Consider the following 27,211-nt stretch of genomic DNA (forward strand, 5'->3'; position numbering starts at 1 on the left):
TCTCACGGGCGTGCGGAAATTACCCACGCCCATGCGATTTTCACAAGGTCGCCCACAGGGGCGAGTCCACGCCCCTGTGTGCTTTTGGGAAAATCTGCCAATCTCTGCAGGACTTCACATGCCCGTGCGAAAATTACCCACGGGCTTGCGAGGATTGCATGGTCGTTCACAGGGGTGAGTCCACGCCCCTGTGCCTTCTCTAGATGAGCTCACAATACAAAATCACGGGCGTGTGTTTTCTCTGGATGCCTTAGAAAATTCTGCAGGCTCTGCAAAAAATTTCTAAACATGTTTACACACTCAGGGCCTGCCCCAATATGTAATTTATACCAGTGAAAAACCTGAGAAATAGCTCAAATGACCAAAACTTCGCCAAATTCTCATGAAAACACACGATGAACTTGAAAACCCACTATAAAATCACAACAGAAATATAAAAAATCAAGACACCAACACTCAACAATTTATTCAAGCAACACTAAACTACCAAATTAAGAAAATAGTAAACACTTGGGTCGCCTCCCAAGAAGTGCTTGTTTAATGTCACTTAGCTTGACGTACCTTGTCTTACCTCACGGGGGCTCATAGATGAAAGTTGCCGTCTTACCCATGACTTGGAAGCATGATGAGCACAATCTCTTGAGTGTAGAGGGTGAGTTATTGGGCTTGGGACCACCTACCAATGGTTCAACCAGCTTGCTCGGTTCACGCACGTCTCCAACAGCCTTGGAGCATTTTTGGTGGCATCCCCTTGCCCTCTTCATCTTCCGGAGCACCTTCTTTAATATCCCCGGGGTAGATGGTACTTCTTCCATTGAACCAAACATCATAATCTCTTCATTGTCCTCCTCTTGGTCGAACAAACCTTCATATGGATCCGGGTTGAACATTTCCTGCATGTATTCATCAACAATCTCATCAGTAGCGTCTAGAAAATACAAAGTATCATTGAAATGAAGAGAATGCTGCATGGCTTCAGCAAGGCAGTATGTGAGCTTGTCATCTCTAACTCTCAAAGTTAGCTCTCCACCGTCCATGTCAATCAATGCCTTGGAAGTCTACAAAAACGGCCTCCCAAGTATCAAGGGTACATCCGCATCCTCATCGACGTCTAGCACTACGAAGTTAACCAGAAAAATGTACTTGTCCACCTTGACAAGCACGTCCTCGATGATGCCTCTCGGATGTCTCACCGTTCGGTCCACTAGTTGTAAAGTCATCTGAGTAGGTCTAGGCTCGCCCAAGCCTAGCTTTTGAAAGAAGGTGTATGGCATGAAGTTGATGCTAGCCCCTGAGTCTGCCAATGCCATTTCTTCACCTAGATTGCTAATATTACACGGAATGATGAAGCTTCCCGGGTCTTTCTTCTTGTTCAGCATGTTCTTTTGCAAGACCGCCGAGCAAGACACATCTAAGATCACTGAAGCACTCTCCTCCAACTTCCTCTTCTTGGTCAACAAGTCTTTCAAGAATTTTGCATACTTAGGCATTTGGGCCAATGCCTCAACAAAAGGAATATTAATGTTGAGTTGTTTGAACAAACTCAGGAACTTCTTATACTGTTCATCCCCTTGGTCATTCTTCAATCTGGAGGGATAAGGGATTCTTGGCTTCAAAGGTGGGGGTGCCACCTCCTTCTCTTTGCTTGCTCCTTTCTCAACCTCTATAACCTCGGGTCTATGTTCATTTGGCTTCTCACTTGGAAACTTATCCTCAACCTCATGACCACTTCTCAAAGTGATCGCCTTCACATGCTCTCTAGGGTTAGTCTCGGTATTACTCGGTAAGCTTCCATGTGGCCTTTCCGATAGAGACTTCGCAATCTGCCCCACTTGATTCTCAAGATTATGGAAAGAGACGGTATGGTTGCGAAGTGTAGCCTCAACTAATTAAAACCTTGTATTTGACGATTGCACAAACCTAGTCAAGGCCTTCTCCAAATCGGTCATTCGGGTCTCCAAACCTGAAACTCTGTTTTCCACATTTGGGCCTTGTTGTTGTTGGAAACCCTGTGGCCCTATGGCCTTTTGTGGACCTTGGTTGCTCCAAGAGAAATTGGGTGACTCTTCCAACACGGATTGTAGGTATTGTTGTATGGATTTCCTTGATTCCTCATGCCATTACCCACAAAATCGACATTCTCAACCGAAATGCATCACCAATAGATATCGGGCAATCGGAGGGAGCATGTCCTCCACCACACCCGGTGCAAGTAATCACGGCCGCTACTCTGTTCGAAGTTAGAAGATCTAACTTCTTACTCAATGATTCCACTTGAGCCGCCAACGAAGTTACTGCATCTATCTCATGGAGACCGGCCACCTTTTTTTCACCCTGGCATTCCATTGGTCGCTGTCGAACCCCATTTCTTCAATTAATTGATGGGCCTCACCGCGGGTCTTGCTACCTAAGGTACCTCCTGCTGTCTCATCCAAGAGTTGCCTTATACTCGGATTCAGACCATTGTAAAAGGTCTAAATAATCATCCACTCCGGGAATTCGTGTTGCGGGCACTTTCTCAGGAGCTACTTGAACCTTTCCCACGTCTCAAATAGAGACTCCAATTCCAATTGTACAAAGGATGAGATCTCATTCCTAAGCTTTGCAAATTTTTTGGGAGGGAAATAACAGCCAAGAAAAGCTTCTACCATCTCCTCCCATGTGTTAATTGATGCTCTAGGTAATGAGTGTAGCCACTGCTTCTCTCTCCCTTTCAAGCAAAATGGGAAGGCTCTCAACTTGATGGCATCATCTGTTACCCCATTTAACTTCAGCATATCACACACCTCGAGAAAGTTCTCTATATGATTGTTTGGATCCTCATCGGCCAAACCATTAAACTGTGCAGATTACTGCAACATGTGGATGAATGCCGGCTTCAGCTCGATGTTCTGAGCTGTAATCAGGGGGACGCACAATGCTCGATTGTGTCCCCAATACAGAAGGTCTGATATAATCGGATAATGTCCGCCGCTGCTCATTTTGTTCTGCCATATTTTCATATTCTTGTACTTCCAAATCAGCTAGATTATACTGTTCTTGCATAGGTTCTTTCCCTTTTCTTCTAAGTGTATGTTTGAGCTCGGGATCTCCTTCAATCAATATTAAGGGGTTCCCTCAATTCATAACCTAGAGCTGCACCAAAAGAAAGGAAACAAAATCAGAATGATGATAGAAAAGAAGATATGAAATAGAATGAATGAATAGCTAAGAAAACAAAGTGCAAAGTATCTCTAAATGCCTACTCCCCGGCAACGGCACCAAAAACTTGACACATCTGAATATGCATGTAAACCGCAAGTGCACGGGTATCGAAGTAATATTCCCAGGTGAGTGGGTATCGTATCCATAGGGAATAGGAAATAAAAACACTTAATTTGTTTCTCAACTATGTGAAAAGTAAATAGTGATATGTGTGACAAGATTCAATTCTCAAAAGTAAAAACAACAAGAAAGAGAGCACAAGTAAAGGAAAAGGTAAGGTAATCGATAAATATATGGTACCTTGATATTGTTCTGCCTAGGACAATCGTTTCAAGTGCAAGAAACCTCTATTATGCTTCCTAATTAATGCAATAGTGAGTTGTGGAAATCCTTAATTACATAGTCCAAAATCTAAGGTCAACCATGCCTAACTCTATACATGTCCGAGAGGAGAAATCAAACAATCTCAACACCTCGCACTCGTATAGAATTGCAATGGGCTCTAGGGATTCCAAGTGATAAATCTTCTTCCTAAATGTAGACCTAACCCTTTGGTCCAGGTTGAAGGTCCCTAGCCACAATTAAGCCCTAGATGCTAAGATCACTTCTACGCTTCACTCCGTTACACCCACAACTAAGCCCCAGCGGAAGGTCATCCCTTAGACCATTCACTCTACTATGGCCGTAAAGAGCTCCAGGAAACGGAGGTAGAATAAATCACATCGGAGGAGAAAGGGTACGCTCCGCTACCTCTCGACTCACACTCTCAACCCTCTCCAACCTAGCTTTGTCTAACGCTCGTGGTGTGTCACTCACTCACAAGGTTACCAATCGAGAACTCTCAACCCTAGTGTCACTCTAGGGGAGTATTCATACAATCAGGCATTCAAGGTTGAAACTCACAATAAACATCAATTAATTGAAAGCATAATAAAGAGATTCAATGAAATAAATACATCCTAGAGTTCACAAATACCCAAGTACCCACTAGGGTGTTTAGCTCTCCATGGAGCTAGTTACAATCAAAGAAATCGAATGTAAAAGCATAAAATCCATAGAAAACCCCCTCGATAGTCGTGGCGATGGTCTTGTGGAGAGTCCTCTACTCGTTGCAAGGGGCCCTTTGTCAGGCCTAGGATACACCTCGCCGGATCGGTGCCGACGAAAGCTCTCCCAATAACCTTCTTCCAAATGGCGCGCGATATCGGAGCTGTAGAACCTCTCCAAAGCCTTAGCCAATATCTCTCAAAACCCTAGCCACCGCCCTCCCTCAAGTTGGGGAAAAGATGGAGAAAAAAATGCTGAAATCAGGGCTGAAATCGGCTTTTAAAAGGCTGGAATCGGGAATCCACACGCCCGTGTGAGTGCCCTTGTATATGTTTCACACGGGCGTGTGGAATTTCCACATGCCCATGTGGATTCTCCGATTTTCTGTTTTCTCGACCGGCAGTAAACAGTGCTACTATAGTATTCTCGCTACTGTTTTTCTACAATACCCTACTACAGTTCCATCCCAAAATACTCCCGAATCCATGCTTTCAACGAGATAACGCAAATGGCCACACGTTTACGTTGTGGATCGCTTTGCTTCTTCAATAACGGACATGTTAGTGGAGATCTTGTTCTATATGCACAAGTCGGAACGCTTGAATGTGACTGCCCTTGTGCCCCTCCAAATAGTTGTTCTAACTCGAATACGAGGAGGTTGGCACACATTCCTGCATCTCGAACCCGACCTATGTCTTCGCATTTGGACCTTAGCAAGATTTCCTCCAAATTGGTGCATTACGACCCACATTGGCTTCTTTCTCTCATAATCGGTCTCACAACCCTACCTGCATGAAAGTAACATAAATACACACATATTATCGTTAAAACCTGAGAAAAGTAATGCTCAACACAAGGAAAGAACACTTCGTATTCTTATCACACAAGCACTTATCATGGCCTGAAACACTCCCGAATCCATGTTTTCATCGAGGTAACGTCAACGGGCACACATTCACGTCGTAGATCGCTTTGCTTTTTTCAATAACCGACCTCATTGGTAAAGATTTTGCTATCAATGCACAAGCTGGGATACTCAAATGTGACTGCCTTTGTGACCCTCCAAACCATTGTGCTAGCTTAAATACATGGAGGTTGGCACACATTCTTGCATCTTGAACCCGACTTATGTCTTCGCGTTTGACCCTTCTCAAGATTTCCTCCAAATAGTGCGTTCACGATCTACATTGGCTTCTTTCTTTAACATTCGGCTTCACAACCCTATATGCATGAAAGTAACACAAATGCACAAGTATTAGCGCTAAAACCTGATAAAAATAATGGTCATCATAACGAAAGAACACTTCGCATTCTTATCACATAAGCACTTATCAAACTCCCCCACACTTAAGCTTTTGCTTGTCCACAAGCAAAAATTAAAACATTAAAGAATAGATGAAGGAAATATTGGAAGTGCTTGGCCTTAGGTTCACCAAAGCATACCAAGAGAGCATTCTACAAGTAAGGGAAATTTCAACATTAAATATGAAAAGTCAATGCTCTAGCTAAAAACTTGAATAAAAAAGGACAACAAACCCGAAATTGTGTAAGTGTGTGTGCAAAATTACTCAAGTCAACCCAAAGTATGCTCCTCAAATTTCTAAGTATAAAGGACTTATTTATTTATCCACACAAAGTAACACAAATTAAAAAGGTGCTAGTAGCTTCACACATCCTCTAAGGTAGCCCTTTCTAAAGCGGCCACTAAGGTGGCTTTCACACTTTCGAGGTGGTAGCTCTTTCTACCGAGGTGGTAGCTTTCACTCATCCTATGAGATAGCTCTTTCTCTCATTAGGGTATAACTAGTATCCAACTTATGAGAGTAGCTTCATACTTCATAGGTGGTAGCTCTTTCCACCCAACAAGCACAATTAAACAATAAAACTATTTTGTTCTTCCGTTTTCCTTTTACCATTTTTTTTCAATTAACACAAGAAACAACTATAACTAGTCCTTTCAACAATGAACTTGAGTTTCCAAAAGGGTTTTAATGAGCGAGTAGTGCAACAAATGTCAATCGGGCAAAAATTCCTAAAAATTCAAGCAAGAACTAGAGCATGAGAACATTCAATGTTAAAAATTTTCCTAAACTCAAGAATACAATCATTGTAACTAAGGTCGTGTCCATGACTAGTTCTCAATTCCCATACTGACAAGACCATCTGCACGCATACATAAGGGGGTTTAGTAAAGCTCTATAAACAAAAATAACTCCAGTATATAAATGATAGAGAAATGAATACAACTCGAAACCACAAAATGAAAAACAAACTCAGAATGAAAGTCCTTTTTGAGTATACAAGCCCAAAATAAAATGCAAAAGTAATAAAGATGATGAAAAATAAAGTCAATTATCTGTGTCATCAGCTGTCGGCTCTGTTGCTACTGCTGATTAATCGAATGGTGCCGGTGGATTAGGTAATGGTGATGCCGGGGAAGCCGGGGGAGTCCGTGGTCGCAGAACAAATGATGAGGTAATCTCTCGCTCAAGAATCTGATGTAATGTGTCAAAACGTGCCATAAAGTCTATATACTGCGCGGCCTGTATAGCTTGGACCTCCGCAATCTCTGTCCGTAACACCCCCATGGCACTCTCGAGCCTCTCAAATCAATCATAGGCTCGAGATGGTGAAAACATGCGTACTAAGGGTGGCTCCTCTGCCACAGGGGGTGCCTCGGCCTCCATCGATGTCGGTTGAGGCTCGGGGGTAGGCTGAGAAGCCTCGACGTCATCACCCTCACCCTCGACTATCTCTAGAGCTGGTGTAACCAAGGCATAAACTCCAGACCTGACTCTGCGAATCATCCCCATCAGTCGCAGCATCTCTATGCCCAAAGGAGCAGGTATCCTTGCCTTCTTGGTCCCTCGAATCGCCTCAAAGAGACCCATGCCTTTGACTAGTCTCGTGATATACGGGCCTGAAAAAATTACTCCTGCTCTAATATACTGGCTCTGGTGGCGCATGTACTTGGGCAGAATGTGCCCTAGATGAATCGGCTCTCAATGCACCATGGAGTACAGGTATAATAGCTCCTGTCTGCTTAGTACCCCTTTGCTATCACCACACCCGTTCACCGATCTGCTAAGAACAGCATGGATAAATCTATATGATGGCCGAGAAAGGCAAGTAGCCTTCGACACTCCTGCCTCATACTGTCCCACCCCACAAAATGTCCTATATGCTCCCTGGGCATCAGACTACCAGGGTAATCCGTGGGTAATCGATCGTACTCCTCTGTATCTATATAAACCTCATCATACAAGCCCAGATAAACAGAAAACTGTGTAACACTCATACTGTAATGATGGTCGATTGCTCTGAACTGTATAACATCGACATTGTCGAATCTCAAGTATGATCGGTCAAACTCAAACGATGAAAGTACCTCCAAAGTGAGCTGATGAATAACTAGCTCTCGGATAGACAAAAGACGCATCCAGCTACCCATAGACAACATCCCCTCAATCTCATCTGCCATATCCTCTGCTGACTGAACTTCCCTGATAATGCTCATATCTAGAAAATCGGGTCTGACCAATTCTGAGCTTCGACAACTGCTCGAAACGAGCCTAATGTTTGGCAATAGCGAAGTCAATGTCACCTAACTCAGGGGAATGCTCCCGTGTACGCTTGTCAGTTTGCTTCTTTGACGGGGGGTTATTCCTGCAGATTTGAAAAGAAATTCGATCAAGAATGCTCACAGGTTAATGCTGTATAAATCCACACAGTCGTGTGGAAATTCCACACGCCCATGTGGATCCACGGGGCGTGAAAAAAGCACGGCTGCATGCTAAAAACTCACAAATACATCATTAAAACTAACCAAACTTTTTCCTAAGCATGCATTCCCCTTCTAATTGTAGAAACAAAGCAAAATCCACCAGCTTTAACAAGTAAAATCAAGAATTATCAAAGAGAAAGAAGGAAGAAGGGTTTACCGATGAGGTGAAATCGAGACACTTGAAACCGGCGAGAAACTAAAATAATCTACTCAAAATCAACAATAGGAGTTCGGGAGAGGGAGTGTGTGTGTTTTATGGGCAGTTGAAAGTGGGAAGGTGCAGAAGCTCGATTAAATTTTAAAGAAAAGCCACGACTCTAGAGTTTCTGTACATCCACTCAGGCGTGTAGAAATTACCCATGCCCGTGGACCTCCACAGCAGAGAGTCACAGGGGCAGATGTACGCCCCTATGCGCTCTTGGGAAACCACTCCTCTGTCTCTGAACGCAACTGCACGGACGTACGGAAAATACCAATGCCCGTGCGCCAGACCCACAGGTGCAGATGCATGCCCCTGTGGCTTCTTTGTCCAATCGAGAAAACTCTCAAAGTGTTTCACGCGCCCGTACAAAAATTACGCACGGCCGTGAATCCTTACTAGGTAATTCACAAGGGCAGACGCACGCCCCTTTGTCTTCTTAGGATGGAGGAGAAACTCTCTGCAGAGATTCACACGGGCGTACGAAAATTACTCATGTTCTTGTATTTATGGGAGAGTCATCCACAGGGGTGAGTCCATGCCCATGTGTTTTCTCGAGATAAATTTATAAGTCTCTGGAGGAAAATGCACACCCGTGAAGAAATTAACCACGGGCGTGCGGACCGTCACAAGGTCGTTCACAGGGGCGAGTCCATGCCCTTGTGCCCTCTCTGGATGAGCTCTAAACAAAAATGCATGCCCATGCGGATATTCCACACGGACGTGTGTTTTCTCTGGACACTTCTAAAATACTGCAGGCTCTGTAGAAAATTCTTAAACATATAAATAAACTCAAAGCCTACCTTACAAAGCAACTTTACCCAGAGAAAACATTGAAAATAAGCTCAAATGACCAAAATTCTCCGCCAAAACACAATAAAGCACAAGATGACATCAAAAATCCACAAGAAAGATCACGGCAAAAGCATTTAACAATCAAGACACCAACACTCAAGCTTATTCATGCAAACTCTAATCTAAGAACTAAGAAAACAATAAAAACTTGGGTTGCCTCCCCAGAAGCGCTTGTTTAACATCGCTAAGCTTGACGTACCTTGTCTTACCTCACGGGGGTTTATGAAAGAAACATATTTCCTTGTCGTCATTACCCACCTCTCCTCCATAGTATGGTTTTAGCCTGTGTCCATTCACCTTAAATGTACCCTTCTCCGGATGGGTAATTTCAAGAGCTCCATGAGGTTAAACTTCGGTTACCGTATAAGGGCCAAACCATCTAGACTTGAGCTTCCCCGGAAATAACCGTAGACGAGAATTCAATAGTAACACCTGATCGCCCACTTGAAACTCTTTCAAATTCTTAATATGCTTGTCATGCCACATCTGAATTCTTTCTTTATAAATCCTTGCATTCTCATATGCTTTCAATCTCTACTCATCCAGCTCATTGAGATGAAGCATTCATTGTTCCCCCGACTTGCTCAAGTCAAAACTCATAGCCTTGATTTCCCAATATGCTTTATGCTCTAACTCCACAGGCAAATGACATGATTTCGATACACCAAATTATAGGGAGTGGTCCCTATTGGAGATTTGTACGTTGTTCTATGAGCCCAAAGTGTGTCATCTAGATATTCCGACCAATAACACTTTTTTTGTTCCATGGACTTGGTTATGATCCTCTTAAGCTCTCTGTTTATGACTTCCACTTGACCACTCATCTGCGGGTGGTAAGGGGTAGCAAGACGATGACGCACTCCATAGCACTTCAACACTTTAGCGAGTTGTGTGTTGCAAATATGGGTCCCTCGATCACTAATAATGATTCATGGGGTCCCAAATCGAGTGAACAAACTCTTCAGAAATTTCACCACGGTTCTAGCATCATTGGTTGGAAGAGCTTGAGCCTCCACCCATTTAGAAACATAGTCAACTGCAACAGGATATATTGATTACCATTGGACTTCCGAAATGGCCCCATGAAGTCAATTCCGCACACATCAAACACCTCACAAAATTGCATTGGATTTTGAGGCATCTCATCTCTTCACGATAGGTTTCCAGCCCTCTGACAACTGTCACATCGAAGAACAAACTGATGGGCATCCTCGAATAAAGTTGACCAATAAAAACCGGTGGCCAAAACTTTCTCAACAGTTCCGCTCAAAGCATAATGCCCCCCAACGGGCCCCGAGTGACAGTGTGCAATAATGTCCAACCTTCCTCCCCAGACACACATCTTCGAACCACATGGTCTCCACAAATACGGAACAGGTAGGGATCATCCCAAAAATAGTTCTTCAAGTCACTAAAGAACTTTTTCTTCTATTGAAAACTGAGGCCTTGTTTCAGTACTTTTCCTGACAAGTAGTTTGCAAAATCTGCGAACCATGGAGTATCCTCTGACTCCTGAACTGCATATAAATGCTCTTCGGAGAAGAAATCATTAATTTCCTTTCTTACCGGTTCTTGCCCCTCACAACCTTTTAATCTTGAAAGATGATCTGCAACCACATTTTTGGTTTTCCTCTTATCTTTTATTTCCATATCAAATTCTTGTAACAATAAGATCCAACGAATCAATCTCGGCTTTACATCAGCCTTGTTCATGAGATAACGGAGTGCTGAGTGATCTGTAAATACTGTGACCCTAGCTAAGATGAGGTATGGCCTGAATTTGTCAAAAGCAAACACCACAGCTAACAACTCCTTTTTGGTGGTTGTATAATTCTCTTGAGCACTTATGAGAGTCTTACTAGCATAATAAATCTATCAAAACTGTTTATCTTTCGAAAAGTCCTTGATAAACCTTCTGTAAAAAAACCTACATGCCCAAGAAACTATGGATCCCTTTTACATTTGTAGGTGGGGGATGCTTTTCAATGACTTCAATCTTCACCTTATCTATCTCCATACCTGCTTGTGAAATTTTATGTCCAAGGACAATACTTTCTTGGACTATAAAGTGACATTTCTCCGAATTAAAGACGAGGTTCGTTTCTTCACATCTCACTAGCACTCTCTCCAAATTCTTTAAGAAAATATTGAAAGAGTCTCCAAATACCAAAAAATCATCCATGAACACCTCCATAATGTCTTCTAGAAGATCATCAAAAATGGCCGTCATGTAGCGGTTGAATGTTGCTGGTGCATTACACAACCCAAAAGGCATTCTTCAATAAGCAAAAGTATTGTAAGGTCAAGTAAATGTGGTCTTCTCTTAATCTTCGGGAGCTATGGGGATTTGAAAGTATCCCGACATGCCATCAAGGAAGCAATAAAATTGATGCCCAGCCAATCGTTCCAAGATCTAATCAATAAACGGCAATAGAAAATGATCCTTTCTAGTGGCATCATTTAATCTTCTGTAGTCAATGCAGACTCGCCATCTTGTAACTGTCCTGGTTGGAATCAATTTATTCTTTTCATTTCTCACAACGGTTATCCCCCCTTTTTTCGGAACCACATGAGTTGGGCTCACCCACGCACTATCAGATATGGGGTAAATAATCCCTACATCTAGAAGCTTCACCATCTCCACCTTGATGACTTTCTTCATGTTTGGATTTAATCTTTGCTGAGGTTGGATCACAGATTTGTACTCATCTTTCATTAAAATTTTATGAGTACAAAACGATGGATTTATTCCCTCAATATCTGAAATCTTCCATGCGATAGCCGACTTATGTCTTTTCAACATACTAACAAGCTTGCCCTTTTGATCTGTAGACAAGTTTGAAGCCATGATTTTGATTCTCCTATCAAAAAGGCATACTTCAAAAATGCTGGCAAGGTTTTAAGCTCTAGTTTCGGTGGTTCATCAATTGATTGGCCCAACCTGCTCTCTATCTATCAATCTTCTCAAAGTTGTTTGCCTCCCGTTCAAAATCATTCTCCCCCTCTTCTACTTGTGAATGTGTTTCTGTGTGGTCTTCAACGGCTATCAATACCTCCATCCCACAAATTTCCTTTCCTGACATCGACACACCCACGGAGAAAAGTTCCTGTCTTTGTTCATGATAAGCCGAGTCAAACTGAGCGAGGAATCTATCCAAACTTTCTTCTAAGTGATTACTCATCGATGCCAATGTAGATTTCTCAAACTGATCAAGCACAATATCTAATTCGTAATTTCGCTCTTGAATTCTGGCAATGTAATCTTTGACCGATTATTCCATGGGTTGTTGAATAGTGTATGGCTCTTGCAAGAAATAGCACGGTGTGTCTTGTACTGCAAATAATTGAACTTTTTGTTCCACATTTTTAACCATTCCCATGATAGTGTCGAATAACTCGGGCATATCGATCATTTTTCTATAATCAAAGAAAAAGAACAAAACAGAACGATGATAGAAAAAGAAGATGTGAAATAGAATGAATGAACAAATAGCTAAGATAACAATGTGTAAAGTATCTCTAAACGCCTACTCCCCGGCATCAGCGCCAAAAACTTAACAACGCCCCTTCCGTATGTCCCGCAAGTGCACGGGTTTGTCGAGTAATAAAATTCCAGGTGAGTGGAAATCGTATCCACAGGGAGTAGGGAGTAAAAATACTTAAGTTGTTTTTTAACCAAGTGAAGATGAATAATGATTGTGTTGACAAGATTTAAAAAAGAATAAAAGAAACAAGAAAGAAAAGCACGAGTAAGTGAGAGATAAGGCAATCGATATAAATGGGGTACTCGGATATTGTTCCGCCTAGGATAATCTTTTCAAGTGCAAAACCGACTATTATGCCTTCCAACTAATGCATTAATGAGTCATGGAAATCCTTCAATACACGGTCCCAAATCTAAGGTCAACCATGACTAACTCTATACCATGTCCCATAGGAGAAATCGAATGATCTGAACACCTCGCACTCGGAGAGAATCGCATGGAGTTCTAGGGATTCCAAGTGATAAACCCTCTTCCTAGAAATATACCTAACCTTTTGGTCCAGGTGAGAGGTCCCTAGTCATAATTAAGCCATAGGTGCTAAAATCACTTCAATGCTTCACTCTATTGTCTTTGCAACTAAGCCCCAGTGGAAGGTCATCCTTAGCCCATTCACTCTACTATGACCGTAAAGAACTCAAGGAAGTTGAGGTAGGATAAATCACACCGGATGGGAAAGGAGACGCTTCGCTACCTCTCGACTCACCCTCTCAACCCTCTACAATCTAGCTTTGTCCAACTCTCGTGATGTGTCACTCACTCACAAGGGTTACCAAGGTGAACTCTCAACCGTAGTGTCACTCTAAGTGAGGATTCAATCAATCAAGCATTCAAGATTGTAACTCAAATAAAACATCAATTAATGAAAGAATAATAGAAGGTTTAATGAAACAAATACATCCTAGGGTTCACAAATCCAAGTACCCACTAGGGGGTTTAGCTCTCCATGGAGCTAGTTACAATCAACAATGAAATCGAATGTAAAAACAAGTAATCCATAGAAAACCCCCTTGATAGTCATGACGATGGTCTTGTGAAGAAGTCTCATCTCCCAATAACCTTCTTCCAAGTGGAGCGTGATGTAAAAGACGAAAAACCTCTCCTAAAAAACCCTGCCAATACCACTCAAAACCCTAGCCGCAACCCTCTCTCAAGTGTGGGAAGAATGGAGAAAAGAATCCTGAAATCGGGGCTAATTCTCGGCTTAAATAGGACTAGAATCGGGCATCCACACGCCCCTGTGGATTTGTCACATGGGCCTGTGGAATTTCCGCACGAGCGTGGATAATTTGCACACGCCTGTGTAGATTATCTGGAATTCTATTTTTCAGCCAGCTATGAACGGTACCTGCTACAATAAATTGCTACAGTGTTTGCTACATTACCCTTCTACTGTACCTTCCTGAAACACTCCCGAATCCATGTTTTCATCGAGGTAACATCAACGGGCACACGTTCACATTGTAGATCGCTTTGTTTTTTTCAATAACCGACCTCATTGGTGAAGATCTTTCTATCAATGCACAAGCCGGGATACTCGAATGTGACTGCCTTTGTGCCCCTCCAAACCATTTTGCTAGCTTGAATACACGGAGGTTGGCACACGTTCTCACATCTTGAACCCGACTTATGTCTTCGCGTTTTACCCTTTTCAAGATTTCCTCCAAATAGTGCGTTCACGATCTACATTGGCTTCTTTCTTTAACATTCGGCTTCACAACCCTATATGCATGAAAGTAACACAAATGCACAAGTATTAGCGCTAAAACCTGATAAAAGTAATGCTCATCATAAGGAAAGAACACTTCGCATTCTTATCACACAAGCACTTATCAATGGCCTGCCAACCGCTCCAATATCTAATCAATAAATGACAACGGAAAATGGTCCTTTCGAGTTGCATTATTTAGCCTTATGTAGTCAATGCAGACATGTCAGCCCGTAATTGTCCTTGTTGGAATTAGTTTATTCTTTTCAATTCTCACAACCGTCATTCCTCCCTTCTTTGGAACTACTTAAGTTGGGCTCACCCGTATAATATCTGAGATAGGATAAATGATTCCCTCATCTAGAAGTTTTACCACCTCTGTCTTGACAACTTCCTTCATGTTAGGGTTCAATCTTCTCTGAGGTTGAATCACCGACTTGTGATTGTCCTCCATTAAGATCTTAAGAGTGCAAAATGAAGGATTTATGCCTTTTATATCAGAGATCTTCCAAGAAATGGCAAATTTATGTTTTTTTAACATGCTCACAAGCTTATCCTTCTGATCTGGAGAGAGATTCGAAGCCACAATCACCGGGAGCTTTGATTCGTCCATTAGGAAGGTATATTCCAAATGTGCTCGTAAAGTTTTCAGCTCTAACTCGGGTGGTTCCTCAATTGATGGTCGCAATCTTCTTTTCTTCAATCTGTCAATTTCTTCAAAATTGTCCGACCCTTGTTCAAGATCATTCTCTACTTCCACTACTTGTACATGTGTATCTGAATGGTCTTCAATGACAACAACATCCTCTATCTCACAAATTTCCTGCCCTAAAGTTGACACACCCAACAAGAAAAGTTCTTGTCTTTGTTCATGATAGGAGGAATCAAACTGAGTAAGGACTCTCTCCAAACTTTCTTCCAAATGAATGCTCATAGATGTCAATGCAAACTTTTCAAACTAATCCAGCACACTATCTAACTCGCAACTCTGATCCTGAATTCTGTCAATATAATCAACAACTGTTCCTTCCACGGGACGGTTAATGGTGAATTGCTCTTGCAGGGAAAAACATGAAGTGGATTGCGCTGCCAACAACAGAACTTTCTGTTCTATATTTTCAACCATTCCCGTGATTGTGTCAAATAATTCTGGTATGTTGATCATTTTTCCTCAAGTCAAAGAAAAAGAACAAATTAGAATGATGATAGAATAAGAAAGTGTGAAATAGAATGAATGATAAATAGCTAAAGTAGCAAAGTACAAAGTGTTTCAAAAATGCCTATTCCTCGGTCGAAGTAATAAATCCCTGGCGAGTAGCTATCGTATCCACAGGGAATAGTGAATAGGAACACAACGATTGCTATTTAACTATGATGAGAATAAATCAATGATGGTGTGAATAAGATTGATATGAAAAGACTAAAAAAAATAAGAAAAAGAGGCACGATAAAATGAGAGGAACGGCAATCGATAAAAAATGGGACACTCGGACATTGCTCCCCCTAGGACTATTGCTTCAAGTGCAAGATCAACTATTATGTCTCCTAACTGATGCTTAACGAGTCATGGAGATCCTAAAATACGCGGTCCCAAACCTATGGTCAACTGTAATACCCTGAATCTTTGGAAACCTGTAGAAAATTATATACAGGGTATTATCATAGTTGCAATTATATTTTTCTGCAGAGCAATTTTGTTAAAAAATCCCAAGTGGAAAGAACAAGGACCTAAGTGTGGAAATTTCTAGAAGATTTTGAAATCATGAGTTATGAAAAAGGATTGACATGAAATGTTTTTAGAAACCAAGGACTAGAAGGGAAGGCAGCAGGGACATTTTTGTAAAACTGTGTTATAATCTAGGAACCGTTGGATAGTTTGTGAGGACCTTTTTTGAAATATTATTTTTTATTCAGGGACCATTGGTGATTTTTTAGGGACTTTTTTGTAATATATTTTATTTTTCAGGGACTGGCTGTGAATTTCGGCAGACTTTTAAATAAAGAGATAAGGTTGGAATCTTCTAGTTTTTGTGGCGTTTCTTCTTCTTCATGGATACTACAGTACCCCCGAGAGAAGAAGAAGAAGAAGGAGAAGAAGAAGGAATGAAAAAAGAAAGAGAAAGAAGAAGAAAGAAGAAGGACCTTGGAGGTTTGAAAGAAGAAGGAACTTGGTGTTTGATTAGTAAGGGTTTTAAATAATTTTGTTTTGAGATGCATGGGTGTAGGTTTGTATGATTGTATATGTGGTTGATTGATGGAGAAATAGATGTATGATGGAGAAGAAGATGTTTGTAGGTGTTGTTGGTTGATGATGGAGAAGATGGTTGATGAAGAAGAAGATGATTGTATGTGTGGTTAGTTGATGATGAAGATGAGGGTTTGGAAGAAAGGTTGATGGAAAGGATGAAGAATGGATATTAAATGATTTTATGTGAAAAATATTTGTATTGGAGTGGATTTTTTTATGGAATGGAGGATGAATTCTTGGTTTTTTACTGTAGCATCAAGATTAGGGTTTTGTTTGGGTGATTAAGTTGATGATGGTGGTTAAGTTGATGATAGAAATGGTTACATAGATGGTGATCATAATGGTTGAGAATGTGTTGGTTGAGTTAAATTGGTTTGGTTGAGTTGGTTTGATAAAATCAAGTTAAATTGGTTGGGAATTAAGTGGTTGGTTTAATTGATTTGGTTGAATTTGAAGATGGGTTGGATGAGAATTGTTGTGATTGAGTTTAATTGAATTGATTTGGTTTAGTTTTGATTAAATCAAGATGAATTGTGGTTGGGCTTGAATTGTTTTAGCTAGGTTAAGTTGGTTGAGGTTGATTTGGACTTGGTCAAGATTTTGGGCTAATGACTTTGTGGTGAACCAATTCAAGGAGAATTGGGTTCAGTTGAACCAAGCTAGTTCAAGAGACTTTGTATAACAATTGAACTTGGTTCATTAGAATTGAGATTTGTTCAGGTTGGTTCGGGAAGGTTTAGCCTAAATTGTGTTGGTTTGAGTGCAATTGGAGACCGATTTGATTATGCAATGTCGGGTTTTAACCGGTTGGAGTGAGTGGGCCCAATTAGAGAGTCAGTTATTTATTTCTTGTATTTTCTTTTGGGTTAATTCTATTAATAGGCTGCATTTCATTTACTTTTATTTTGTTCTCTTGTTAGGTGTTGCTCAAGCTTGGGAGGGAGTTCCATGTCTAGCTAGAAACCCAAGGGAAACCAGGGGAGTTAGTAGTTGCTATTATTTTGGATAATTGGTTAATTGATACTATTTTGAAATAATTATTTAATGGTTACTATTTGAAGATAATTGTTTAATTATTCCATTTTATATTATTTAATGATTTATATTGTTAAAGGTTACTTATATTTATTTGCAGTTCGCTATGCTTTATTCTATATTGCTTAATGTTAAGTTTTATTGGTTCTTATTCTGCCATTGAGATTTTATTGGATTTGAAATGAGTTATTTGCGTATGCTTCATACTTAAAAAGCATTATTGTTCAAAGGAGAGGATTTTCGGATTATTACTTGATTTGAAAGTTGTGCGTTGATTTATGTTAAAATCTTTGGACACGCTTGTGTTTACCATTTCTGTGGGGAAATTGCAGATATTTTGGATATTGATTTTTGTCTTGGTTATAGACTCCTTGTTGCGAGACATCTGGTTTTGTGAGTGGTTAACTTATTAATTGCATAGATTTAATAAGAGTATTTTGGATATTTTGGATATTTTTTTATGTGTTTTATAACATAAATTTGATGGTGGATTAGATTTTATTCGATATATATATAGAGATATTTTGAGCAATAAGTTATTCGGTAAAATGATTCTAGTATACCTATATATATTTATCTTGGAAGAAGCATATTTACCTGTATATGTACTTACATGCAAATGGAATATGGTTTGATGTATATTTCCGTATTTAAACATCGTATGCTTGATTTCTCAAGTTGGAATTAGGAAGAATTGCATCATGGCATTTGGATTTCTGATGGTGACATGGACTTTAGTCCGCCACTACAGTGGGGGGGTCCCACAGTCTGGCCTAATGGGAGGAGGCGTGGTCAACACTGAGTTTACCCTGGCAAGAAGTGCGGAAGCCATTGACAGGGGGTTCTTTTTCTGAGAAACATGGGGTCACCACACGAGGATGTCAGTGGCCAACGTCAAGGTTATGAATACCTAGATGGCTTTCAACCTAGTCGCGATGGCGACTAAGTCGGAGAGTGTTTTCAGGCCAATGACTTGAGATTGGTTTTATCGTTCAATTGTGCAAATATTGATATCATTTTTGGATTGTGATGAGGGGTGAAGCCCATCTGCCGCTCTTAAGAGGGCAGTCTCTCACAAAATTTGTATTTTTCTGGGGAATGTTATTTTGAATTGTGATGAGGGGGCGAAGCCCAGCTGTTGCTCTTTGGTGGGCAGTCTCTCACAAAAATGCGTGTTTTCTGAGAAATTGATTTGATGTTGATTTCTATTAAATTTATGTTCCAAAAGCTCTTTAAAGTGGTATTTTACCAAATTTCTGGTATTTGTGAAAGTTTGAAAGTTATTTGGGAAAATTGACCTTTTTTTATATACGCTATATTTAATTATTTGGAATTATTAAGCCCCTATCGACCAACTGAATGTGCTGCAGTTGCAGGAACAAGACCCTACTAGCTTTCCTGTGCAAGTATAGAGCCAGTCAAGGCTGAGTTGAGAGTTATAGTGGATCCCTTTTCTTTCTTCTGTCAGTGTCATGATTATGTAGCAGTTATACCCGCATGATGGATTAATCGTGAAAATTGTATCCGTGTATTTAAACCCTATAACCATGTAAAGTTGGTATTGTGCCCTGTAAGTCTGATTTGGTTTTTCAGGTATGTAAGTTTTCTAGTTAAAATGGGTTTTTAACTGATGAGTACCATATTTACCTCGGCAGAAGGGGTGGGTGTGATATCAACCGTGACTAACTCTACACTATTCCACGGTAGAGAAATCGCTCATTCTCAACACCTCACACTGTATACAGTTGTAAGAAGCTCTAGCGAGTCCAAGTGATAGACCCTATTCCTATATATTGATCTAACACTTTGGTCTAGGCGAAAGATCCCTAGTCACAATTAAGCCCCAAATACTAAGGATTACTTCAACGCTTCACTCTGTTGCTCGCGCAACTAAGCCCCAGCATAGTTCCTCTCTTAGCACTTCACTCTATTATGACCGCAAAGAACTCTAGGAACATGGAGGTAAGATAGATCACACCAAAGGGGAAAGGGGACCCTCCGCTGCCTCTCAACTCACCCTCTCGACCCTATCCAATCTTGCTTTGTCTAACCCTCATGGTGTGTCACTCACTCACAAAGATTACCAATGTAGACTTTCAACCCTAGTGTCACTCTAAGGGGGAAATCATTCAACAAGCATTCAAGATTGGAACTCAATTAAAAACACTAATTAAGGAAAGCATAATAAAAGGTCAATGAAACAATAACATCCTAGGGTTTACAAGTCCAAGCACTCACTAGGGGATTCATCTCTCCATGGAGCAAGATACAATCAATAATGAAATCAAAAGTAAAAACATGTAATCCATAAGGAAAATGCCTCAGTATTCGTGTCGATGGTCTTGTGGAGTAGTCTCGTCCTCTTCATAGGTCCCCTTGTCAAGGCTAAGGCACACCTCACCGGATCGGTGCCGACGAAAGCTCCCCAATAACTATCTTTCAATATAAACGTGGTGTTAAAACCACAAAACCACTCCAAAAGCCCCTCTAAACCCTAGTCTCAGGACTCCCAAAAATTGGAGAAAAGATGGAAAGAAGGATGAAAGATGGATCCCAAAAAATCGGTACAAGTGGCGACTTTATAAAGGGCTGGAATCAAGCATCCACATGGGCATGGGTAATTTCCACACGCTCGTGTGGATTTCTGGAAATCTTATTTTCTGCGTGCTGTGAACAGTAACTGCTACAGTAAATTACCACATCAATTTGATACTGTAAACTGCTATAGTACTCTGCTAAAAGACTCTTGAATCCACACTTTTCATCGAGATGACATAAATAGGCACACGTCTATGCCGTATATCACATCGCTTCTTCAATAAAATGCTATGTTGGTGAAGATCTTGCTAACATTACACAAGTCGGAATATGCAAATGTGACCGTCTTTGTACCCCTCCAAACCATGTAATTGCTTGAGCGCATGGAGGTTGGCAGACATTCACGTATCTTCGATCATAACTTGTATCTTCACATTTGTTCACTCTTAGACTTCATCAACAAAGTACAATCACAATCTACTTTGGCTTCTTTCTTTCATTATTTGGCTCTGCAACCCTTCATGCACGAAAGTTCACAAATACACATGTATTAGCACTAAAATCTAATAAAAGTAATGCTCATCGTAAGAAAAGAATACTTCGTATTACTAATACACAAGAACTTATCAATTAGCAATAGAATCTGAGAAAAGTAATACTTATCATAAGAAAAAAATACTTCGTATTACTAATACACAAGCACTTATCACTCATTTTTTTATAGCGTCTCCTTTTCCTGTTCTTTCTTATTTCTTTTCATATTGATATTATTCACACAACTATCGATACATCTTCACTTTAGTTAAATAGCAATTCTTGTGTTTCTGATCACTATTCCCTGTGGATATGACTACCCACTCACTAGGCTATTATTACTTCAACAAACCCATGCACTTGTGGTACACATGCCAAAAGCATTTGTCAACAATACAATCCATATTGCAACACATATCATCCAAATCAAAGAAGCTACCCAAATCTCTTTTGGGATATTGATGGAAAACAATGGGAAGCACCTCAAGAAGAATTTCAGATGTATGAGAAGCTTTAAGAGGATGTTCTTCGGTTGGAAAGAGTGTTGCCAAGATTTATTGAAGCAACCAATGCCAGTTTCCAAAATATTGAGGCCACATTAAGATGTCATGAAATCTCCATCAAAAACCTTGACCATCAATTAGGAGAGATTTTGGATATACTTGCTATGGAAAAAGAAGAATTTGAACAAGTAAGGCAAGTTTCTCCAGGATATGATGAGGCCATGAACAACATTAAGCAAGTAGGGCAAATTGAGTACATTTCTGTAAAAAAACGAATATAAAGAAGATGAACACCATTTTGAGAATTTTGATTACAAGTTTCTCCCGAATATGATGAGGTCATGAACAACATTGAGGAAGTAGGGCAAATTGAGTACATTTCTGTAAAAAAACGAATATAAAGAAGATGAACACCATTTTGAGAATTTTGATTGCATCGATGAATATTGTGCTTGTGAGGAAGGAACTTTTCAAGGGGGTTTTCTAATATCATGGTCCTTTCAAACTGAAAATACACAAGAAGAAGCAAATCCTAAGGTAATGGAACAAGCATATCTCTTTGGGACTAATCAACACATAAATCGCAAGAAAGAGATATTGGGTTTCGGAAAAGATATGGGAGGGAGATTTAAATCATCCAATGACCCACCTGTGACAAGCTTGGACAATTTCCAACCCAAATTGTTTCCTTGGAGGCCAAAAGTAAGATGGTTGGACTCTCCAACAAATACTCCACCCTGGCAACTAGATATTTTTTTTAAAGGAAGTAGCTATGCAATTTCTAGTTGGGAGGAACACATTCTTTTTAAGCCTACATAAGGTAAGGAAAAGGTACATCAAGCTTAATGACGTAAAACAAGCGCTTCGTGGGAGGCAACCCAAGTTTTTACATGTTTTCTAGTTTAGAATTTCATTTCTACAGGAATAAATGTTCATCAGTGGATGTCAATATTTATTTTTGTTGATGTTGAGTTCTTCATGAAAATTTTGGTGATTTAGTTAATATATATGTGTGTGGCATGGTTTAGGATGATATTCATGTTTTTAGTTGGGAAATTGGACTTAATTTGATGACATTTTCTCTGTGGATGTGTTCTGTAGAAATTCTGCAGCCCACGCGGTCGGGTAGAATTTTCACGCATTTGTGTACAATACTCACACCCCTATGTGGAGTTTTCACACCCCCATGTGGGGTAAATTAATGAAGAGGACCACTATTCACCATATTCATTCACACAACCCTTCATCTTTCTCACACACCCACACCAAGAGACACACATCTTGGGCTCCCAACTATTTTTGCTTAGTTATTTAAAGTTTTAGAAGCTTTTTTCTGGCCATTACAATAATTTTTCTTCTCCGATTCACACCGGTAAGCCCTCACTTATCCTCACCTTCTCCATGCCTTCATTTTCAAATCCATGGTGATTTCTTGGCTTTTAGATGTTATTTTTCATGGAAATTCGTGTTAAAACACACTAAAATGTTTGTAATCAAGTTTGGAGGGCCGTTGACGTCAGACCTTGGCCTTTTAGCAAAGGTGGGGCATCCACGCGGGCGCGTGGCCAAGCCCACGCGACCGCATGGGCTGATTGGCATCCCATGCGGTCACGTGGGCTCTTTGCCTCGCGGTCGCATAGCCACAGGGTTGCGTGGCCCTTCTGCCAGCCCCACCACACTGCAACGCGGTCTTATGGCCCCTGGCTGGGCTAACCATACACCCAGTTGGGCACGTGGCTTGCCCACGTGCCGCATGGGCTGGAAATGGTTCCAATAAGAACATGCGAGCGCGTGGCTTGCCCACACGCCCGCGTGGATTCTTGCACCTTGCCATTTCATGTAAATTTGCATTTCATTGGCAATTTCCTTGCATGTATGACACCAAGGACCAAAACGGTTGCTCCAAAATGCCTTGATTGTATATAGCTGACCTTGGATGAGAACATTCTTTTTGATGCACCAGCAGTTCTAGCAAATGATACCAATGCTTGAAGTGTCCCACTCACGAGACTTTAGTTTTCTTTAGTTTTGTTTTCATGTCTAGTATTCTTTACTACTTTAGTTATCTTTATACTTTGTTTTGATTGTGCAAGTTGTGCTTTATTTTGCTCATTCATAAGAACTCGTGCATCTTTTCTATTTTCTGTTGAGCTTCACTGAACCCCTTGTATCCGTGCAGATGGCCTTGAGAGTAATGTTGATGATGTTTTTATCATGGACGTGTGAGCTTCACAACTTGTACGATATAACACACCTATGAGTTGGACTCCACGAAACGATTAATGAGGAGTTCAAGGGAGTATTATTTCAATTGCGTTCCTGCACACATTTTGCTTTTATTGATAATATTTTTATCATGTACATGTGTACATTGAGGACAATGTACATCTTAAGTGTGGGGGAGGGTTCACCTTATACATGACTCATACTTGTGTTTTCATGAGCATGCTCTTCTTGCCAATGAAGGTTCACCTTAGGGTTAAGAGTTTAATTCTTAGGTTTTGGAGGTTGTAAAAACTTGGTTTTATCATGCTCTAGGTTTCATCCAATTTTCTTGAATATTTTTATCCGATTGCTCTTTATGCACTTTTCTCACTCATTAGACCTATGAAAACTCTAGTTCATTATTTTTTGGAACTTTAGTGTGCTAGTTTTATTCGAAAAAATTAGAAAAATAGAAAAATGTGAAAAAAATTAGAAAAAATAATTCATAAATTTTGTTTTGATTGTACATAGGGGGTGGAAAGAGATACCACCTATGATGTATGTAGCTACTCTCATAAGTCGGATACTTGTTATGCCCTAATGAGAGAAAGAGTTATCTCATGGGATGTGTGAAAGCGACCACCATTGATCGAAAGAGCTACTACCACGAAAGTGTGAAAGCCACTCGAGAGGCATCTCGAGAAAGGGCTACCTTAGAGGTTTTGTTAAGCTACTACTTATTCTTGTTGTCTATAAATAAGTCCCGTTTTAATAAGAACTTTGTAGTGGATGTAGTGTTGACATGAGTTGTGTTTTTCACATACACATACGCTTTCGGACTTCATTACTTTCATTTTTTATTGGATTATTTGCTAGAGTATTGATTGATTTATCTAGTGTTTGACTCTCCCCATAGCTTTAGAATTTTATTCTTGTACTCTCTTGGTGAACCTAATGCCAAGTACTTCTTTTTTCTTTCCATGAGTTTAATGTTTAAATTTTGCTTGAGGACATGCAAAGGTTTAAGTGTGAGGGAGTTTGATAAGTGCTTGAGTAGACATATTTTTCTATGTATTTTACATGCGTTGAGCATCATTTTTACCATGGTTTATGTATCATATAGTGTATTTGGTGTTCTTTTGTGCAATTAGGTTGTGAATGCCTTCAAGGGAGAAAAAGAAGCAAAGATAGACTATGAAAACACATTTTGGGAGTTCTTGTTTAATCCAAGGATCAAGATACAAAAGGAGCTCATGAACATGGAGGTGTGTGCCAACTTCCAAGAGGATTCAAGCCAATTTACTAGTTGAAAAGGCACAAAGGCAGTCACATCTCTATGCTTCTACTATTTGTAAAGGATGCAAGACCTTTCAAATGATGAGTCGACGAAGAAAAGTCTTATAGCCTACCACATGGACGTGTGCCCAACCATGAGTCCTCAAGAGAAAAGTGTTTGAACCACGTTTATGAAGAGGACTGTAGCTAAGTACTATAACAAAACACTGTAGTATTTTACTGTAGATGTAATGTAGCAAAAAATACTATTTATGCGACCACATGGAAATTCCTGCAGCTCACGCGGGCGCATGGACGCATTTTGTGCTGATAAATAACCCTCTTGCCCTATTTTTTGACATCTTTTGTGCGGCTCTTGAGGGCTGAGACGGTTAGGATTTGGAGAGGAGGTCTTTGGGGCTTGGAGGCATTTCTTCACCAACTTTGATCGATTCCTTCTCCGTCATGGCATTAAGGAAGCTACCGGATCGGAGTGGATCCTTAAAGACATCGAAGCTCTCTATCAGGGCCATCAGTTCATATATAGGGGCGCTTATTTCTATGGCTTTTATATACTTTCATTCATTGATGTTTTATTATGTATATTTGATAAGTGCTTGAGTAGACATATTTTTATATATGTTTTACATGCATTGAGCATCATTTTTACTGTGGTTTATGTCTCATATTGTGTATTTGGTGTTCTTTTATGCATATAGGTTGTGAATGCCTTGAAGAGTAAAAAGGAAGCAAAGATAGCCTATAAAGACACAATGTTGGGAGTTCTTGTTCAATTCAAGGACCAAGACACGAGAGCAATTCATAAACATGGAGATGTGTGCCAACTTCCAAGAAGATTCAAATCAATTCATTATTTGGAAGGGCACAAAGGCAGCCACATCTTTATATTTCTTCTCTTTGTGAAGATTGCAAGACCTCTCAAAGATACGTCGATGAAGAAAAGTTTTATAGCCTACCACATGGACGTGTGTCCGGACATGTGGCCTTAAGAGAAGAGTGTTCGGATCGCGTTTTGTGAAAAGTACTGCATCAATTTCACTGTAGCAGAACTGTAACAAAATTACTGTTCACGCTGCCGCGTGGAAATTCTTGCAGCCCACGCGGGCGCGTGGAAAATCCACACGGGCGCATGAGGGCACGTGACAGGCACGATCTAAGGCCTATAAATAGCCGTTTTGCCCTATTCTTTCTCATCTTTTGTGCGGCTTTTGAGGGGTGAGACGGCTAGGGTTTGGAGAGGAGGTCTTTGCGGCTTTGGAGGCGCTTCGTCACCAACTTTGATCGATTCCTCCTCCGTCATAGCATCAAGGAAGCCACCGGTGAACCTAGCTTCGGAGTGGGTCCTTCAAGACGTCGAAGCTCTCCATCAAGGCCATCAGTTCATATATAAGGGGGTTTATTTCTATGGTTTTAATGTACTTTCATTCATTGATGGTGTGTTTTGTATGTTGCTCCATGGAGAGCTAAAACCCTAGAGGGTATTTGGGCTTGTGAACCCTAGGATTCTCATCTTTTGTGAATTTGCTTAGTGTTTCTATTTAATCCGAGTTTGTTTAAGTTTTAATCTTGTATTCTCATTGCTTGTTTATTTAATTAATCCTTGTGGTTGATTGGATTTGCATGATTTGTTACTTTGATGTGAGAGAGGTCTCCATTAGAGTTAGAACTTCAAGATTGAAGAGGGTTGAGAGGGTGAGTCATGAGATAGTGGAGTGTCCCCTCTCCCTTCCGATTGAGTGTATTCTATCTCTGTTCCATAAGCTCTATGCAACCATATTTGGTGTGAGGCGTGAGATTGAGAGATTTCTCCACCGGGACCTTGTAGGGGGTTAGGATCCTTCGCCGGGAATTAGGGTTGGATCAATCTTTAGGAATCGGATACACCTTTTGGAATCCCTAGAGTGCTTTGCAGTCATATGTGGTGTGAGGTGTTGAGATTGAGCGATTTCTCCACCGGGACCTCGTAGGGGACTAGTATCGGTGATCGGGAGGCCGGATCCGATTATATTTGGATTTCCACGACTTAACTTACTCATCATAGAAACACTTTGCTTATTTGGTACCTAATACCTGAATCCTAGGGGGAGCATTGCCCGAATACCCCACTTTTACTGATTGAGATCTCCATCCATTTAACCCTTGCATATTCGTCTCCGGTATTCACTTCTTCGCACATTAGATCACCACACCTTTCCATTGATCATTAGGTTAGAAACCAGAGAAGAAGTTAGTACTCGTAGCCCTGTTCCCTGTGGATTCGACTACCTACTCACCGGGGTAATTATTACTTCGACACCCGTGCACTTGCGGTACATACACGCATATTCGGACGCGTGTCAATATTGCTCTATGGAGAGCTAAACCACTACAGGGTATTTGGGCTTGTGAATCCTAGTATTCTAATCTTTTGTGGATTTGCTTTGTGTTTCTATTTAATCCAAGTTTGGTTGAGTTTCAAACATGTTCGCCTAATGCTTGCTTGCCTTATTGATCTTATGGTTGTTTGGTTTGCA

The 27,211-nt window shown here is 40.6% G+C and overlaps 1 non-coding gene across 1 annotated transcript; it reads left to right on the forward strand.

Moving 5' to 3' along the window:
* The first annotated feature begins 2,496 nt into the window (after positions 1-2,496).
* LOC120268071 lies at positions 2,497-2,603 on the forward strand. Its single transcript, XR_005538742.1, has one exon. It is a non-coding gene; the product is annotated as a small nucleolar RNA R71 (small nucleolar RNA).
* Positions 2,604-27,211: the final 24,608 nt, after the last annotated feature.

The sequence above is a fragment of the Dioscorea cayenensis genome, chromosome 8 (genome assembly GCF_009730915.1).
Source record: "Dioscorea cayenensis subsp. rotundata cultivar TDr96_F1 chromosome 8, TDr96_F1_v2_PseudoChromosome.rev07_lg8_w22 25.fasta, whole genome shotgun sequence".
Taxonomy (NCBI): domain Eukaryota; kingdom Viridiplantae; phylum Streptophyta; class Magnoliopsida; order Dioscoreales; family Dioscoreaceae; genus Dioscorea; species Dioscorea cayenensis.